This window comes from Pristiophorus japonicus, chromosome 20 (genome assembly GCF_044704955.1).
Source record: "Pristiophorus japonicus isolate sPriJap1 chromosome 20, sPriJap1.hap1, whole genome shotgun sequence".
Taxonomy (NCBI): domain Eukaryota; kingdom Metazoa; phylum Chordata; class Chondrichthyes; family Pristiophoridae; genus Pristiophorus; species Pristiophorus japonicus.
The window spans coordinates 10,110,380-10,129,616 of record NC_091996.1 but is presented as its reverse complement, the minus strand read 5'-3'; the positions used below and the strand labels follow the sequence as shown (position 1 = coordinate 10,129,616).

Sequence of the window (19,237 nt, the reverse complement as noted above, 5' to 3'; positions counted from 1 at the left end):
AAAAGGATACTGCACAAGATAAAAGTTCACGGGGTTGGGTGTAATATATTAGCATGGATAGAGGATTGGCTAACCAACAGAGAACAGAGAGTCGGGATAAATGGTTCATTCTCTGGTTGGCAACCAATAACTAGTGGAGTGCTGCAGGGATCAGTGCTGGGACCCCAACTATTTACAATCTATATTAACGACTTGGAAGAAGGGACTGAGTGTAACGTAGCCAAGTTTGCTGACGATACAAAGATGGGAGGAAAAGCAATGGATGAGGAGGACACAACAAATTTGCAAAAGGGCACAGACAGGCTAAGTGAATGGGCAAAAATTTGGCAGATCCGAGTATAATGTTGGAAAGTGTGAGGTCAGCACTTTGGCAGAAAAAAAATCAAAGAGCAAGTTATTATTTAACTTGCAAAGTGCCGCAGTACAGTGGGACCTGGGGGTACTTGTGCATGAAACACAAAAAGGTAGTATGCAGGTACAGCAAGTGATCAGGAAGGCCAATGGTATCTTGGCCTTTATTGCAAAGGCGATGGAGTATAAAAGCAGGGAAGTCTTGCTACAGCTATACAGGGTATTGGTGAGGCCACACCTGGAATACTGCGTGCAGTTTTGGTTTCCATATTTACGAAAGGATATACTTGCTTTGGAGGCAGTTCAGAAAAGGTTCACTAGGTTGATTCCGGAGATGAGGGGGTTGACTTATGAGGAAAGGTTGAGTAGATTGGGCCTCTACTCATTGGAGCTCAGAAGAATGAGAGGTGATCTTATCGAAACGTATAAGATTATGAGGGGGCTCGACAAGGTGGCTGCAGAGAGGATGTTTCCACTGAAGGGGGAGACTAGAGCTAGGGGGCATAATCTTAGAATAAGGGGCCGACCATTTAAAATTGAGATGAGGAGGAATTTCTTCTCTCTGAAGATTGTAAACCTGTGGAATTCGCTGCCTCAGAGAGCTGTGGAATCTGGGACATTGAATAAATTTAAGACAGACATAGACAGTTTCTTAAATGATAGGGGGATAAAGGGTTATGGGGAGTGGGCGGGGAAGTGGAGCTGAGTCCATGATCAGATCAGCCATGATCTTATTGAATGGCGGAGCAGGCTCGAGGGGCCGTATGGCCTACTCCTGCTTCTATTTCTTATGTTCTTATGTTCTTACGAAGGCATCACAAAAGCTGGTTTTCAGTGCACAATGTGCATGCGCTGAAAACAGGCTTTTCCGATCTGTCAAGCTGGAGCCTGACAGATCCTCCGCATCTCGGCAGCCAGGATATTCGCCTGGGCAAGATTGTGAGATTTACCCATATCTTGCCCAGAAAATGTCCTGAAAACTCTTGCGCCTGATAAAAGCAGACGCATAGCCTACTTTTACAGGTGTAAGAGTTTTAAAATACACACAAACATTTTAAAATAAAATTATAAAAACACATTTTATTGTTAAAAGTCCTCCCCACTACGGTACGATTATTTTAAGCCATAATTAAAAAAAAATTTTTTTTAAATCAGAATTTTTTTTTATAATGCATAGATAACTTTAATTTAACTTCTTAAAAATATGTGGTGTATTTTTTCTATTTTTTATTTGTGGTTTGTGTGTTTGGGGGGGGGGTTCTCATTCATCATAATGGGAACTCCAACTTACGGAGTTCCCATTATGATGAATGAGAACATACTTTACCTGGATTGGCTGCCCAGAGCCATGTGACTGCAGCTCCTGGCCTGCACACGTCCCGACGTGCACGTGCTGCGACGCGCAGTCAGGGGAGGCCTCAGGACTGGGAACTCGCGTGGGCCCAGCAGGAATGGGTAGGTACGCATCTTTTAAAAACTTTTTTGCCCGATTGTCCGCGAGAAGCAGCCGACCGGGATTTCTGGGCCATTATAAAATTGCGGTACCCAATTGTACTGGTTTAAAATGGTCACCCCTCCTCCTCCTGGGATGGCAAACCAAATCATGTTCATATTAAAGTGCGGCTTTGATTGACCCTTGTGTGGCACTGAATATTTTCACTGAGTAGGGCAGCCTCTGGGGCACCTTTCCACCAAAGGTGTTTTGCAGTATGTGGCTTGTATGTCCAATAGGTTCGAGCCGACACTGTGCAGGGTAACATAGTGGTTATGTTGCTGGTCTCGTCACCCAGAGGCCTGGACTAATGATCCGGAGACATGAGTCTGGGGAATCTAAATAAATCTGGAATACAAAGTTAGGGGTCGAAATTAAGCCTTGCCCCAAATAGGGCACACCTTTCCATTTTCGAAAGATACTGGAGAGATTCACCTTTTTTTCCGGTCGGGCGGAGCTCCACTGGCTGCGGGGCAGAAGTGCCCTGGCAGCAGGTCGGTCCCCCGCCCCCGACCGATCATCAGTGCCCTGCTGACCCATCATTCCGTCCCTCCCCTTCTGTTAAAAGGGAGAGCCACTACGAACTCTGCAGAGCTTTCAGTTTGGGCCACCAGGGAGGGTTTCGGCCAGGCCAGAGGCCTAGCACCCAGGAGGGGGTTCCAGGCTGCCTGTTGGTGGCCCGGCCGAACCCGGGGGGGGGGTGGGGTGTGGGGGTGTGGGGGCGGGGTGCTTAATTGTCCGGCCCGACCTGGCACAGTCGGCCGACAATAAAAAAATAACATTGAGTCTCCGGCAGTGCCACCTCCCCTTTAAGGGCGGAAGCGTCGCCCAGTCACACACATGGCTCCCTGCCGGAGAAAGCTGTCAGTGGCACCGACCGGCGGTGGCCCCGATCCCGCACGGGGGTCGGGTAGGGGTCGCCGCCGGTCGGGAAGGGGTCAGCGCTTGCCCGACGTGGTGGGAGAATGGGCGGTGTGGTAACCTGTTCCTGGCCCGAGGGAAATTTCAGTCACATCGGTGCATCCATCTGCTCCCGGTTGGTAAGGCCTCTCCGCTACATTACCCCCTCTTAGAGGCGGTAATGGAGCTTATGGAGCAGGGTAATTTCAGCCCCTTAGTATCAGTAATTTTTTTTTTTTGAAATTCGTAGCCAATCGTTCCAATTCTTTGTCAAATCACAAATGCCAGAGGTCACCTTGCACACGCCAAGGATCACTCTGCACCAATGCTCTTAGCCAAAAGGCCTAGAGCCACTGCACCGTTCCTGGAAGTACTGCAATACCAGGTTCGTGCCATGGAGGTGGATGGGTCAGGTCCCCCACACACCTCCGTGGAGGTGGATGGGTCAAGCCACCCCACCCACCTCCTGTTTCCAAAAAAGCAAGCATATACCTTCCTGATCCAGGGAGAACCACCCGGAGGTCATGGTGGCTACTCCCCTGTCAGGTCAGTTACGCATGATCTTAGCCAAAAGGCCGAGAAGTATCAGTAATTTTTTTTTTTTTTTAATTCGTAGCCAATCGTTCCAATTCTTTGTCAAATCACAAACGCCAGAGGTCACCTTGCACATGCCAAGGATCACTCTGCGCCAATGCTCTTAGCCAAAAGGCCTAGAGCCACTGCACCGTTCCTGGAAGTACTGCAATACCAGGTTCGTGCCATGGAGGTGGATGGGTCAGGTCCCCCACACACCTCCGTGGAGGTGGATGGGTCAACCCTCCCCACCCACCTCCTGTTTCCAAAAATGCAAGCATATACCTTCCTGACCAGGGAGAAACCACCCGGAGGTCATGGTGGCTGGTCAGGTCAGTTACGCATGATCTTAGCCAAAAGGCCGAGAAGTATCAGTAATGGCGCGCGTGAAACTACCGGATTGTTGTAAAAACCCATCGGGTTCGCTCATGTCCTTTTAGGGAAGGAAATCTGCCGCCCCTACCCGGTCTGGCCGGTATGTGACTCCAGACCCACGGCAATGTGGTTCGCTCTTAACTACCCCTGAAATTGCCCAGCGAGTTACCCAGTTGTACACAGTGTTTCATCACCATCACCATCTCGAGGGCAATTAGGGACGGGCATTAAATGCCGGCCTTGCCAACGACGCCCACATCCCAGGAACGAATGAATTTTTAAAATTGTGGTTACAGGAATGGTTTATTTTGAGAAGTAAATTGGCAAAAAGAACCAGTGGGGCGATGAGGATTATAAACATTTACGCAGCGAGTTGTTGTGATCTGGAACGCGCTGGCTGAAAGGGCGGTGGAAGCAGATTCAACAGTAACTTTCAACAGGGAATTGGATAAATAAATACTAGAAAAGGCAAGTTTTGCAGGACTACAGTGAAAGAGCAGGGGGGAGTGGGACTAATTGAGTAGCTCTTTGAAAGAGCTTGCACAGGTACGATGGGCCGAATGGCCACCTGTGCTGTAAGATTCCATGATTTGAGAGGGTGCGCAGGCCTGTGGAAACACATCTCACTAACCCACCATGTAGCCTCAATCAGTGGTATATTGTACCAGGGGTTGTCCTTTGAAGAGACAAAGTTGAACATCCACAGAAAAAAATATACAGAAGTTCTGCCTCTTTTTAAAAACAACCAAATAAACAGATTATCTGGTCATTATCACATTGCTGTTTGTGGGAGCTTGCTTGAGCACAAGTTGGCTGCCGTGTATCCCACATTGCAACAGTGACTACACTCCAAAAGTATTTCATCGGTTAATAAGTTATATAAATCCAAGTCTTTTTTAATGTTAGCGTAGTTTGTGCATTGTGGATTTCTGGATGGGCTGTTCATATTATCTAGGAATCACCCTTAAGGCATTGTTGTCGTGTTTAAAAAAAAACATAAATATTTTGTGCCAGAAATGTGCAAAATGGCTTTTAATGATTGTGAATAATTTGATAGCAGCAAGGGATACATCTCTTTACAATTTTCTTCTTGCGCACAGTGGAAAATGTATGTAATCGGTGTGGCACTCCAGTGGAAGTCGTGACATGTCTTTTGATGCCGCAATTCATTTGGTATGAAGCTCCGCCAGTTTAAAAAAGTTACTGCATCAAAAGAATATATCTTTTTTTTTACGTGATCTGCCTGTCTTTCTTTTCCTTTGTATTGTCATTGAAGATATTTCTTAAAAGGATTGTTTTATAAGATCCTGTTCAGTTGGTATTTTTTCTCTTTTTATACCACTCCTCAAACCAGCTGGCACAGGCACAATGGGCCAAATGGCTGCCTCCTATGCTGTAAGGCTCCAGCGTTTTACAAGCCAAGTGAGAGAGTACATGGGCCTGTAGGAGCACAACTTGAATTGGGCCTCTATAAAAGAGCCTTTAATGTACCTGGTTAATTACATCATAGAATCATAGAAATTTATGGCAGAGAAGGAGGCCATTTCGGCCCAATGTGTCCGCGCCGGCCAGCAAAGAGCTATCCAGCCTAATCCCACTTTCTAGCACTTGGTCCATAGCCCTGTAGTTTACGGCACTTCAAGTGCACATCCAAGTACTTTTTAAATGCTATGATGGTTTCTGCCTCAACCACCCTTTCAGCCACTGAGTTCCAGACCCCCATCACCCTCTGGGTGAGAAAAATTCACCTCCACTCCCCTCTAAATCTCCAAACAATTACTTGAAATCTATGCCCCCTGGCTATTGACCCCTCTGCTAAAGGAAACAGGTCCTTCCTATCAACTCTGGGCCCCTCATAATTTTATATACCTCAATCAGGTCTCCCTTCAGCCTCCTCTGTTCCAACGAAAACAACCCCAGCCTATCCAATCTTCCCTCATCTCTAAAGCTTTCCAGTCCTGGCAACATTCTCGTAAATCTCCTCTGTACCCTCTCTAGCGCAATCACATCTTTCCTGTGATGCGGTGACCCAAGTTGCACGCAGTACTCTAGCTGTGGCCTAACTCAGTGAGGAGAGACCAAAGCAATCATGAGCGAATGGCTCAGGGGTGTACGGAACATGGAGCATAACTCCTTCCACCATTGGCAGTCCTGGAAGTCCCAGCTATTCCTGAAATTAATTATCAAGGAGGGTGTGGGGGGGGGGGGGAGGGGTGGGGGAAATAAATGATACTTTTCACTGGCAGCGTTTTGGTGGCAGAACCACAATTTTATTGATTTATGAGAACAGAAGAAATAGAAGCAAGAGCAGGTCATATGGCCCCTCGAGCCTGCTCCGCCATTCAATAAGATCATGGCTGATCTGATCTTAGCCTCAACTCCACTTCTCTGCCCGCTCCTCATAACCCTCGACTCCCTTATAGTTCAAGAATCTGTCTATTTCCACCTTAAATATATTCATTGACCCAGCCTCCACAGCTCTCTGGGGCAGAGAATTCCAAAGATTCACTACCCTCTGAGCGAAGAAATTCCTCCTCATCTCCGTCTTAAATGGGCGACCTCTTATTCTGAAACTATGCCCCCTAGTTCCAGATTCCCCTACGAGGAGAAACATTCTCTCTGCATCTACCCTGTCAAGACCCCTCACAATCTTATATGTTTCAATATGATCACCTCTCATTCTAACCTCCAATGAGTACAGGCCCAACCTGCTCAACCTTTCCTCGTAAGACAACACTTTCATTTCAGGGAGCAACCGGGTGAACCTTCTCTGAACTGCCTCCAATGCAAGTATATCCTTCCTTAAATACGGAGACCAAAACTGTACGCAGTATTCTAGTACTCACCAACACCCTGTACAGTTGTAGCAAGACTTCTCTGCTTTTACCCCTGATTCCCTTGAGGAATGGAGTGGTCCTCCCTGCTCCTGGTCACTTGCTTTCTTTCCCCTTCTCTCCTAAGGCACTGATTCATATTGAATTTTACAGCATAGGAACAGGTCTAGCAGATCCGTGCCGGTGTTTATGCTCCACGCGAGCCTCCTCCCACCCCTCTTCATCTCACCCTATCAGCCTAGCTTTTTATTCCTTTCTCCCTCATGTGTTTATCTAGTTTCCCATTTAAATGTATCCACGCTATTTGCCTCAACCACTCCCTGTGGCAGCGGGTTCCAGACTCTAAGACGGGTGGTTTATCTCTGTGGTGATACGGACAAGCTGCGAGGGGGAACTCCCTGAAGTGTACCTGGTGTGGAGTTATTTGGGCAGGATTTTCGGCTCTGCTCATTTCGGGGCGGTAATGGCGGCGGAGCGGTAAAGCTTGCGCCCGGGAACAGTTTGCGCTTCAGTCAGCAAAATTCGTCAGCTGGGCCCTGAGTGTGGGGCGGAGCGCTAAGGGAGGCGTTACACACCTCTCGCAGGGCGCTAGGCCGGCTGAGCAGGTGAAAATCCCCGAGCTAAACAGCCGGCCTCGGAGCGCCGTGAGAGAGGCCCAGGAGGAGAAAAAAAACGAAACCTGGAAAAAAAACACCCACCAAAAACATCCCCAACAAATAACTCACGCCACTACAACATAAATTGCAAAACAAAAACCAGTCATACTTTCCTGAGGTGGACACTACTCACCTCACTGCAGCCGCAACAGGCGGTCCCAGCACGGCGCGCTACGGATCAGGCGGGAGCCAGCAATCGAGCCGATATTGCAACCAGAAGGGCGTTGCATGCCGGCTCGCCTCTCCCGGGCGGAAATGCTCCGCGCCCCGCCAAAAGCGGCCCCGAAAATCCCGGCGGGGCGCTGGAAGCTGGCCTCCCGCCCGGAAGAGCTCGCCGCCGCCATTGCCGGCCCTCTGGCAGCAACACGCCGGAAATCAATCCAGCCCGATATAATAAGTGGACTTGCGGTTGGGGGTTTTGAGCTGGAAGCTTGTGGCTGGTGTGCCCCTTGCCGCGGACGGGCCGGCCGACTAGTGCTGCTTTTGTTTACGGACAATGCACGTGTAGAGCAGCCCAGACTGACGGCTGGTTAATTAATGAATTGCGCTTGGGTGGCACAGCAGCCAGCGTTCAAAGGCTGTCAAGTGTATGCGAGAGGAAAGATCGAACACTCATTGATCTTTGAAACCAAGCGGGGGCTGGGGGGGGGGGTGTTGGATTTTTGCTTGAATGGTTAGACTTCCCTCGCGCTGGGGTTGCTTGGATGTCAGAAGCAGCGGGGTGCGGCTGGCTCTCCCTATTTGTTCACTCCGTCCCTTCCCTGGTAATCGGCCGTGCAGCCCGAATGCACGAACGGGAATGCTCACGGCTGGAGGGGGATTGCTGGAGCTGAGATCAGCTGGTTTATTGCACTGACTGCTACATGTCTGTGGTGAAAGGTAGACACACCAACGACTTCATGGCTTTGTTTCCCAGCGATGAGAGCCAGCGATTAACGACGAGGAGGATATCCTCCAGGTAAGAAGGCATCTAACCGCAGTGTATCTGACACCGATTCTGACAGATCTTATCTACGTGAGCATTGCTACCTTAATTGCAAGTGTGACTTTTGGTGGTACGATTGCTTTTTCTAGTACAATCAAATAGGGTCTTCGTGATGATCTCCGAATTCTCCGTTGAATCGAGCAAGCATTATTGTGGGTGTTTTATGAACAAAAAGATATTGGATGCAAGAGGCGACGAGTTGGGTCATTCTATATTCAACAGAGACCTTTTCTTGTATCAGACACCAGTTGAATCCAAATATATTAATGTCGGTGGTACATCATGGTCTTTCAAAGTAGTTTAATTTCAGCCAGGTGTTCGAATAGGCTTCATCATCGCCCTGTCTGTGATTTGGCACAGTAAGCAAAGTCCATCGAAAAGAGGTCTCTTACATCCCAGCCATTTTAAGTTCTGCTTCACTTTGCAGTCATTTTGTAAAAGCTTTTTGTGTGAGAAATATTAATATTCACCACCAGATTGCTCGCTTTGTATGCAATCTTGCTCCCTCCATGTTGTCAACAGTCAGTGTAAAATAATGCATCTTAAGACCCTAGTTACTTCGCGTAGTTTGTACAGTACCACACGATTGGCGTTAATGCTTGTTGGTTATAATTACTTTGCAGCTTGGGACGTAAGACTAGCACTTGGGGGACAAAAATACAGCAAGTCACCGGCAGAGTTGATTCTTCTGCAGAAATCGATATTCCCGTTTGTATTGTCGGTCAAATGTCCCGCACTTGCTTCTGTGATGTGGAACAATTTCCACTGTAAATATATAACTGTATATATTCACAGTGTCAGCTGTGGCTCAGTGGGTAGCACTCTCACCTCTGAGTCAGAAGGTTGTGGGTTCAAGTCCCACTCCAGGGACTTGAGCACATAAATCTAGGCCGACACTCCCAGTGCAGTACCGAGGGAGTGCTGCACTGTCGGAGGTGCCGTTTTTCGGTTGAGACGTTAAACCGAGGCCCCGTCTGCTCTCTCAGGCGGGCATAAAAGATCCCATGGTAGTATTTCGAAGAAAAGCAGGGGAGTTATCCCCGGTGTCCTGGGCCAATATTTATCCCTCAATCAACATAACAAAAAAACAGATTATCTGGTCATTATCACATTGCTGTTTGTGGGAGCTTGCTGTGCGCTTAGTAGTTGCCGTGTTTCCCACATTACAACAGTGACTACACTCCAAAAGTATTTCATTGGCTGTAAAGCGCTTTGAGACGTCCGGTGGGAGTGAAAGGCGCTGTTTAAATGCAAGTCTTTCGAATGACATACGATATTGACGGGCAAGAAAAGACCTGCTGGTCCATTGGGCTGCACCTTACTTCTTTTTCAAGGGAAAACCTTTTGTTCCAAGTTATAGTGAAAACAGCGTACCACTGCAATAATGGGGAAGAAATATATAACGCAACAGTTGAGGGAGGGAGTCTGATTTCTGTAGCGGTGGAATATTCGGTTTATTGTGAACGTTTTCATAAAATGGTGCAAAATTAGTATGTTTGAATAATCAGAGCAAAATTGTAAAATATCTAGGGCAAAAGATCTGCAATGCCTCGATTGCACAACTGCAGCTTTGCATGACTCATACCTGGAGTGTAACGTGCACTAAGGTGATGTTGACATTTGTATGGCTGCTGACTGTGGTTTCTGGTTGAACAGAAAAACACAGATGTGACCACGATTAATAGATGCACTCAACACTTTTGGGGAGTGTTTGTAAAACCCTCGCTTCGACCCCACGTTTGTGGGGTTTCGTTTTGGGTTATCACATTCATTAAGAAAGAATGACTTGCATTTATATAGCGCCTTTCACGATCCCAGGACATCCCAAAGCGCTTCACTGCCACTGAAGTACTTTTTTTGAAGTGTCGTCACTGTTGCAACGTGGGAAATGTGGCAGCCAATAGGCGCACAGCAAGCTCCCACTAACAGCAAGTGATAATGACCAGATGATTTGTACTTTGAGTGATTTTGATTGGGGGAGAAATATTGGCCAGGACACCGGGGTTAACGCCATTGTTCTTCAAAATAGTGCCATGGGATCTTTTACGTCCACCTGAGAGAACAGACGGGGCCTCGGTTTAGCGTCTCATCCGAAAGACGGCATCTCCGACAGTGCTGCACTCCCTCAGTATGGAAATAGGCAGACCATAGGTTTTGACCAATTTCAAACCCTATGCCTTTATGAAGCCCAGGATCCCGTAAGCTTTTTTTAACTGCTTTCTCCACTTGCCCTGCCACCTTCAAAGATTTGTACACATATACCCCAGGTCTGTCTGTTCATGCACCCCCTTTAGAATTGTACTTTAGAATGGTCACTTCGGCAAAATACCAGTGGATCCATACCACCGAAAGGGGTTAATGCCTTTGAGGAGAGGGAACAAAGTGAGAACATATTTCAAAAAAATAATGTACAGGCAACTCTCGATTATCCACACAAGGATGCACCGGGAAACCGTTGTAACAGCATTTAAAATTCCGTGTGTGTGCACGCTGCTGCAGCCGCTGTCTCTCGCGGCCGCCGCCGGCGTCGGAGTCCTTTCGGCCTGGGAAGACACCGGAGCTAGACAATCTCCTCCTCGAGGCTACCTGCATGCATGCTGGTAATGTCCATACTTAACTGCCTTGTTACTGTTTGCAGCTGATTGCACAGTATTTATTCATTGAAGTTTTAACTTTATAATGTCAACTCGCTCTAACGGAGAAATAATTTACCCGGCATAGCCCAATCCCTGAGGGACCCGGATAATCGAGAGTTGCCTGTAATATGTGTCATCTTTGTCCTATTTCAGTTGAATGATTCTGGTACAATTTTGCCAACAAGTTACATAGAATTAGCAGCACAGAAACAGACTATTCGGCCCAACAGATCCGTGCCGGTGTTTATGCTCCACACCAGCCTCTTCCCACCCCTCTTCATCTCACCCCACCAACATATCCTTCTATTCCTTTCTCCCTCATGTGTATACCCAGTGTCTCCTGAAATGCATCTGTGCTAGTCGCCTCAGCCACTCCTTCTGGGAGCGAGTTCCACATTCTCGCCTCTGGGTACAGAAATTTCTACTGACTTCCCTATTGGATTTAATTAGTTTAATTACATTTAGCAGAAACCCTGATTTCGCAAATGTGTGTCATCAGCAGTCGCCTGCGTTGTGATAACAAAAACTGTTCAATTAAGTTAAACATTTATTCAAAATTCCAACCACAGTTTTTGCTGATGTTATTGTTGGCCTCTAGCTTAATGTCAAACTTGCTCCTCTGGTGGTTCAGTGGTGCAGGGCTAGTTTGATCCCCGGTCAACCCAGTTGTGCGATCTGAGTCGAGGTTTGTGCACAGTGGGAGTGCTTGAGTTGCATTTATGGGTAAGGGAGGCGGAAACATCGATTTATTTAATTCATTCGCAAGATGTGGGCGTCGCTGGCAAGGCCAGCATTTATCGCCCATCCCTAATTGCCCCTTGAGAAGGTGGTGGTGAGCCGCCTTCTTGAACCGCTGCAGTCCGTGTGGTGAAGGTGCTCCCACTGTGCTGTTAGGGAGGGAGTGCCAGGATTATGACCCAGCGACGATGAAGGAACGGCCGATATATTTCCAAGTCAGGATGGTGTGTGATTTGGAGGGAAACTTGCAGGTGATTTTGTTCCCATGTGCCTGCTGCCCTTGTCCTTCTAGTTGCGAGAGGTCGCGGGTTTGGGAGGTGCTGTCGAAGAAGCCTTGGTGAGTTGCTGCAGTGCATCTTGCAGATGGTACACACTGCAGCCAGGGGGCGCCGGTGGTGGAGGGAGTGAGTGTTTAAGGTGGTGAATGGGGTGCCTACTAAAAGAGTAACCACACTATGGGCCCAAGTTTCCACAAGAAAAAAAACGGGCGCCCCTCCGAGCTGGGCGCCCGTTTTTCACGCCTAAAACGGCGCCTAAAAAAATCCTCGGTATTCTCCACTGACTTACAGGTCCTGTGGCCCTCGGCGCAGCCGGCACGAGCTGTGGGGGGGGCGGAGCCAGGTCCCGGCGCTGAAAACAGTGCCGGGACCTCTGCACATGCGCGCTACAGTCGGCACGCAAGTGCAGTAGCTCCAGGCGCCGAACTGTGTGGGAGGGGCCCGAAGCACGCAGCCCCTAGCCCTGGCTGAATGGCCTCACTGGGGCTGCGTGAATGAGGCTCCTCCCACGGCCAGCTCCTGCTCCCCGCCCGACCAGACCCGACACTCGCTCTCCCCCCCCCCCCCCCCGCCCCGACTCGACACCCGCTCCCCCCCCCCCCCGCCCCGACCCGACACCCGCTCCCCCCCCCCCCCGACCCGAGACCCGAGACCCCCGCCCCGACCCGACACCCGCTCCCCCCCGCCCCGACCGAGACCCGAGACCCGAGACCCGAGACCCGCTCTCCCCCCGCCCCGAGACCCGCTCCCCGCCCCGACCCGAGGCCCGCTCCCCCTCCCACCCCCCCGACCCGACACCCGCCCCGACCCGACACCCGCTCCCCCCCCGCTCCTGTTCCCCGACCCCCCCCCTCTCTTCCCTCCCTCTCTCCCTCTCCCTCCCCTCTCTCCCTCCCCCTCCCGCTCAGCGGCACGAACGGCTGCAGAATTCTTCCTGGCTGAAGCACTTTCACACAGGTAGGAAGATGGTTTATTTAATCTTTTCTTGGCTTATAAATGTTTATTCAGGTTGGATTTATTTGTAGAAGTATAAATAAGGATTTATTGTCGAATTTAATGAGTTCCCTTCCCCCCCCCCACCTCGTTCTGGACGCCTGATTTGTAACCTGCGCCTGATTTTTTAATGTGTAGAACAGGTTTTTTCAGTTCTACAAAAATCTTCACTGGCTCCATTCTACTTTAGTTTGGAGTACGTTTTCACTGTGGAAACTTTCAAATCAGGCGTCAGTGGCCGGACACGCCCCCTTTTGAAGAAAAAATTCTGTTCTAAACTAGAACTGTTCTACCTGACTAGAACTGCAGAAAAAAAAATGTGGAGAATTGCGATTTCTAAAATAGTCCGTTCTCCACCAGTTGCTCCTAAAAATCAGGCGCGAATCATGTGGAAACTTGGGCCCAATAAGGCACTTTTTGGCTGTGCAGCACATTGGTTCATCCTGAGGTGCTATATAAATGCAAGTTCTTTCTCCAAGGAATGGAGTTGGAGAGGCAGGCTGGTGAGTGAAGCCTCTTGTTGCAGGCAGGCTGGCAATTCATGTTTTTTTCACACAAGAAGCACTCGCTATAAAGTGTTTCAACTTTTTTTATTTAGGGCTTCAACTTGTATTTATATAGCGCCTTTAGCATAGTAAAACGTCCAAAGGCGCTTGACAGGTGTTATCAGACAAAACAGATAAATTTGACACCGAGCCACATAAGAAGAAATTAAGGCAGATGACCAAAAGCTTTGACAAAGTGGTAGGTTTTAATGAGTGTCTTGAAGGAGGTAGAGAGGTTTAGGCAGGGAGTTCCAGAGCCTGGGGCCCAGGCAACAGAAGGCACGGCCGCCAATGGTTGAGCGATTATAATCAGGCATGCTCAAGAGGGCAGGATTAGAGGAGTGCAGACATCTTGTGGGGGGATGGTTGTGTGGCTGAAGAAGATGACAGAGATTGGGAGGGGCAAGGCCATGGAGGGATTTGAAAACAAGGGAGAATTTTGAAATCGGGTCATTGCTGAACCGGAAGCCAATGTAGGTCAGCGAACACAGTGGGTGCTGGGTGAGTGGGACTTGGAGGGGAACCGTGGAGGCGGTGGTGTTCCCATTTGACATTTAGCCAGGGATCACTGCTGCTGATCCCTCACTCGATCAGCTGTTTCTAATTTCCATTTAACAACTTGGATTCAAATAACAGGTTGGCAAACAGTGACTGGTGGGGTGCCGCAGGGATCGGTGCTGGGACCTCAATTATTTACAATCTATATTAATGACTTGGACGAAGGGACCGAGTGTAATGTAACCAAGTTTGCTGATGATACAAAGATGGGTGGGAAAGCAAATTGTGAGGAGGACACAAAAAATTTGCAAAGAGATATAGACAGGTTAAGTGAGTGGGCAAAAATTTGGCAGATGGCGTATAATGTGGGAAAATGTGAGGTTATCCACTTTGGCAGAAAAAATAGAAAAGCAAATTATAATTTAAATGGAGAAAAATTGCAACGTGCTGCAGGACAGAGAGACCTGGGGGTCCTGGTGCATGAAACACAAAAAGTTAGTATGCAGGTACAGCAAGTAATCAGGAAGGCAAATGGAATGTTGGCTTTTATTGCAAGGGGGGATGGAGCATAAAAGCAGAGAAGTCCTGCTACACAACTGTACAGGGTATTGGTGAGGCCACACCTGGAGTACTGCGTACAGTTTTGGTCCCTGTATTTAAGGAAGGATATACTTTCATTGGAGGCTGTTCAGAGAAGGTTCACTCGGTTGATTCCGGAGATGAGGGGGTTGATTTATGAAGATAGGTTGAGTATGTTGGGCCTACACACATTGGAGTTCAGAAGAATGAGAGGTGATTTTATCGAAACATAAAAGATAATGAGGGGGCTCGACAAGGTGGATGCAGAGAGGATATTTCCACTCACGGGAAACTAAAACTAGGGGACATAGTCTCAGAATAAGGGGCCGCCCATTTAAAACTGAGATGAGGAGGAATTTCTTCTCTCAGAGAGTTATGAATCTGTGGAATTCTCTGCCCCAGAGAGCTGTAGAGGCCTGGTCATTGAATATATTTAAGGCGGAGATAGCCAGAATTTTGAGCGATAAGGGAATAAAGGGTTTGGAGAGCGGGCAGGGAAGTGGAGTTGAGTCCATGATCAGATCAGCCATGATCTTATTGAATGACGGAGCAGGCTCGAGGGGTCAGGTGACCTACTCCTATTTCTTATGTTCTTATGTTCAAATGTGCAGACAATGCCAAACTAGGAGGGGCAGTTTAATCTGAGAAGGCAGCCTGAGGATCTGAGAAGGCTACATTTTGTGAGACCACAAGGCTTGACCAGAGTGGAGAGGATTGGGTCATTCTCCCCATAATCACGCCTGGAGCCCGCACTGCTGTCAGTGACTGGGATTGATTTTAACCACAGAATTTGTATTGAGTAACTGTCCCGCACTCACTGCGCTTTGCTGCAGAAATCACCCAGCTGTAGTCGGGCGATTCTGTTGTATTTTCGACCGTGGGTTCGGAGACTCCCGTAACTTAAAACCACAGGTCTTGTCCGCGCCCCCCACCCCCCCACCCCGCCTCCAACTCATTGCTCATTACTGTGTCAGCTGTGGCTCAGTGGGTAGCGCACTCACCTCTGAGTCAGAAGGTTGTTGGTTCAAGTCCCATTCCAGGGATTTTGAGCACAAAAAATCCAGGCTGACACTCCAGTGCAGTGCTGAAGGAGTGCCGCACTATCGGAGGTGCTGTCTTTCGGATGAGACGTTAAACCGAGGCCCCTTCTGCTCTCTTAGGTGGACGTAAAAGATCCCATGGCACTATTTCGAAGATGATCAGGGGAGTTATCCCCGGTGTCCTGGGGCCAATATTTATCCCTCAATCAACATGACAAAAACAGATTATCTGGTCATTATCACACTGCTGTTTGTGGGAGCTTGCTGTGCGCAAGTTGGCTGCTGCGTTTCGCACATTACAACAGTGACTACACTCCAAAAGTGCTTCATTGGCTGTAAAGCGCTTTGAGATGTCCAGTGGTCGTGAAAGGCGCTATATAAATGCAAGTCTTTCTTTCATTGGCTGACACAGTGGTGTCAATATTCTCTCCGATTGGAAAATGGGCTAGATGCAATGTTTAGTTGGGTGAAATAATGGTGCATGGTAAGTGCCAAGTGGTTGACATAGGGTGACAGAGGTTCTCTGAACAGTGTTAAAATAGCCATGCGTGAAGTTGGGAGACAGCGCAAGGCTTTATGAACTTGGTGCAACATGTCTAATCTCTGCAAGGCAGTCGTGAACAAGGCAAATACACGGCTGAGCCACTGAGCCAGAAGATTGTTGACTAAGGCTTGGTGAAGTTTTAGTGCTGTGGTCAGACTGCATCTTGAATATTGTAATCCTGCTCACTGCGTCACAAGCAGGATGGTGGAGGACAACAAAGCTGGTCACAAACAAATTATGAAAAATAAACGTGCCGTTTTCTTCCTTGAAAGGAGATTCGGGTGACTGAAAGATGACCTTATTTTTAAAAAAAAGACTTGCATTTATATAGCACTTTTCATGACCTTGGGACGTCACAAAGCACTTTATAGCCAATAAAGTACTTTTTGAAGTGCGGTCACTGTTGTGATGTAGGAAACGCAGCAGCCTTTATGCGCACAGCAAGCCCCCACAAACATAAGAACACAAGAAATAGGAGCAGGAGTAGGCCATTTGGCCCCTCGAGCCTGCTCTGCCATTCAATAAGATCATGGCTGATCTGATCTTGGGCTCAGCTCCACTTCCCTGCCCGCTCCCCATAACCCTTCACTGCTTTATCGCTCAAAGATCTGTCTATCTCCACCTTAAATATATTCAATGACCCAGCCTCCACAGCTCTCTGGGGCAGAGAATGCCACAGATTTACGACCCTCTGAGAGAAGAAATTCCTCCTCATCTTAGTTCTAAATGGGCGACCCCTTGTGCTTAAACTACTCACGGTTATAAACCTTGGGGTGGCTTTCAAAGTTGGCCAATGGAGGCTAAATCCTTGGAATCACTTTGAATGTTGTGGTAGGGAGATTGGAATGCCTTTCTGCTAAGGTATGTCATTACAGTCTTCCGAACCTGCATCTAGCTCGTGATTCGTGCTGGGGATAATGTGTATGTGTGACGGTGTGCCCGTGTATATTCGAGCTTGACAAACTGGTTTGGACTCTGGTGTGATGGCAAGATCAGATCAGCCATGATCGTATTAAATGGAGGAGCAGACTCGAGGGGCCAAATGGCCTACTCCTGCTCCTAATTCCTATGCTCTTATGTAAACAAGGGTTAATTAATTGAGGAACCGTTATTGGTATCAAGATCCTCTGCCTAATGCGTAGGGGTTCCAAAATATTTTTGTAATTTAAAAGTTTTAAAAAGATAGATCTGAAGCTCATTCTTAGAAATGTCTTTTTTTTTGAAGAATGCTCATCCAGTCGTACAATTACATGGAGAATAACAGATATCAAAGAGTGATTACCAATACTGATCTTGTGTTTGGGGCTTGAAAGAAAGAAAGACTTGCATTTATATAGCGCCTTTCACGACCACCGGACATCTCAAAGCTCTTGACAGCCAATGAAGTACTTTTTTGGAGTGTAGTCGCTGTTTGAATGAAATGAAGAGCATCTACTTCGCTAAAAAATCTCACATTTGTCTGATCCCAGAGCTGATGGTACGACCTTGGAGCTGCTTCTGTATCTCCTATATTTTCAAAAAGTGATGACGTTACCTGTGGAGTCTGTGGGAGGGAAGTTAGCTTACAGTCTTGGCATCGTGAATGCCAAAGAGAAGGCATTGTGTTAAAGAAATAACGACTTGCCTTTCTATAGCGCCTTCCACAACCTCAGGGTGCCCCAAAGTGCTTCACAGCCAATGAAGTACATTTTGCAGTGTAGTCACTGTTGTAATGTAGGAAACGCGACAGCCAATTTGCATACAGCAAGCTCCCACAAACAGCGATGGGATAAATGACCAGATGATCTGCTTTTAGGTGTTAGTTGAGGGATAAATATTGGCCAGACAACCGGGGAGAACTCCCCCAGGTCTTCTTCGAAATCGTGCCATGGGATTTTTTACGTTCACTTGAGAGAGCAGACGGGGCCTCGTCCCGAAAAAGGAATATATGATAACATCCTTTCAGAGGATTATTGATTTGCGTCAAGTGATGACCACAGTTGGTTGTGAAAGAACATAATCACTCTGGTATTCGAGTAAGCAATGTAGTATAGCGTCGTTCATAGCTGTTGGATTTTGTTCAGTGCTTTTAAAAAGATCTTCCTTTTTAAGGGATGTGGGCGTCGCCAGAAAGGCTAGCATTTATTGTCCATCCCTAATTGTTTGGTACCACAGAGGGGCAGTTAAGCTGTGGGTCTGGAGTCACACATAGGCCAGACCGGGTAAGGACGGCAGATTTCCTTCCCTAAAGGACATTAGTGAACCAGATCGGTTTTTACGACAATCCGGTAGTTTCCTGGTCAGCATTCCTGATACTAGCTTTTTAGTTCCAAATTTGTTTAATTTAATTTAAATTCCCCAGCTGCCGTGGTGAGATTTGAACTCCCGTCTCTGGATTATTAGTCCAGGCCTCTGGATCACTCGTCCAGTAACAACCACTATGCTACCATTCCCATTTCTGCTGGTGTACTCCCTGTCCTACACGGCGATATGTGTGCGCACTAGGTCCGTGCAGCACAGCTGGTCTCCAGTCGTCCTGGGTAATCCTTGCCACTGGACCAAGACCGAGCTCTGTCAAGCCCGTGTGGTGGCTGGTGTGCAACGGCCACCCCACGTTAAAAAAAAAATCCACGCACCAGTATCTTCCAACTTTTTAACGTGTAGTTCGGGTTCTGGAATATTAGTTTGGGATCTGGAACATTGAAACACCCGTGAACTCATCCCTTTTTGGCATGGAAGCAAGTCATCCTCGCTTTGAGGGACTGCCTATGATGATGATGACTCTGAATTATGCTCTGTTGAATTAAGGTTTCTGTAGCAGTTGCCAAACTGCCGTGTAATTAGCCGCCACGTGTGAATGTCCTTGTTACTAAATGCCTTGCAAGACCGATTGGGAGAGTGATGGGGGACTGACCCGAACAAGCCCACTGTAATTTAATTCTGTTGAGCTTTCTATTCAGTTAGATGCACACAGGTTCTGTCGCAGTAAACGAGCCGCTCCTTCAGTTGCATTGTGCAACTACAATGAATTAACCTTGTTTTTGTCTCGCAGTGATCTCGGTACTTTTCTCTGATCTGTGTTCACTGCACGGTTACCATGGTGATAAGATTAGTAGCTGCTATCCCGTCACAATGGCAGAGTTGGGCAAGCGCAGGAAAAACAAATATTCCCCAGTGACAAAAAAACCCCCCAGCAAACGCTGGAAATACTCGGGTCAGAGAGCATCTGGGGAGGGCCAAG

At 47.9% G+C, this 19,237-nt stretch overlaps 1 protein-coding gene and 2 pseudogenes across 4 annotated transcripts in view; 1 reads left to right on the top strand and 2 right to left on the bottom strand.

Moving 5' to 3' along the window:
• LOC139233158 (G-protein-signaling modulator 1-like) overlaps positions 1-19,237 on the top strand; it is a 326,419-nt gene that overhangs the window by 29,017 nt on the left and 278,165 nt on the right. The gene's annotated exons all lie outside the window — the stretch shown is intronic.
• Positions 3,092-3,329, bottom strand: LOC139233235 (U2 spliceosomal RNA; annotated as a pseudogene).
• LOC139233304 (U2 spliceosomal RNA) lies at positions 3,458-3,688 on the bottom strand (annotated as a pseudogene).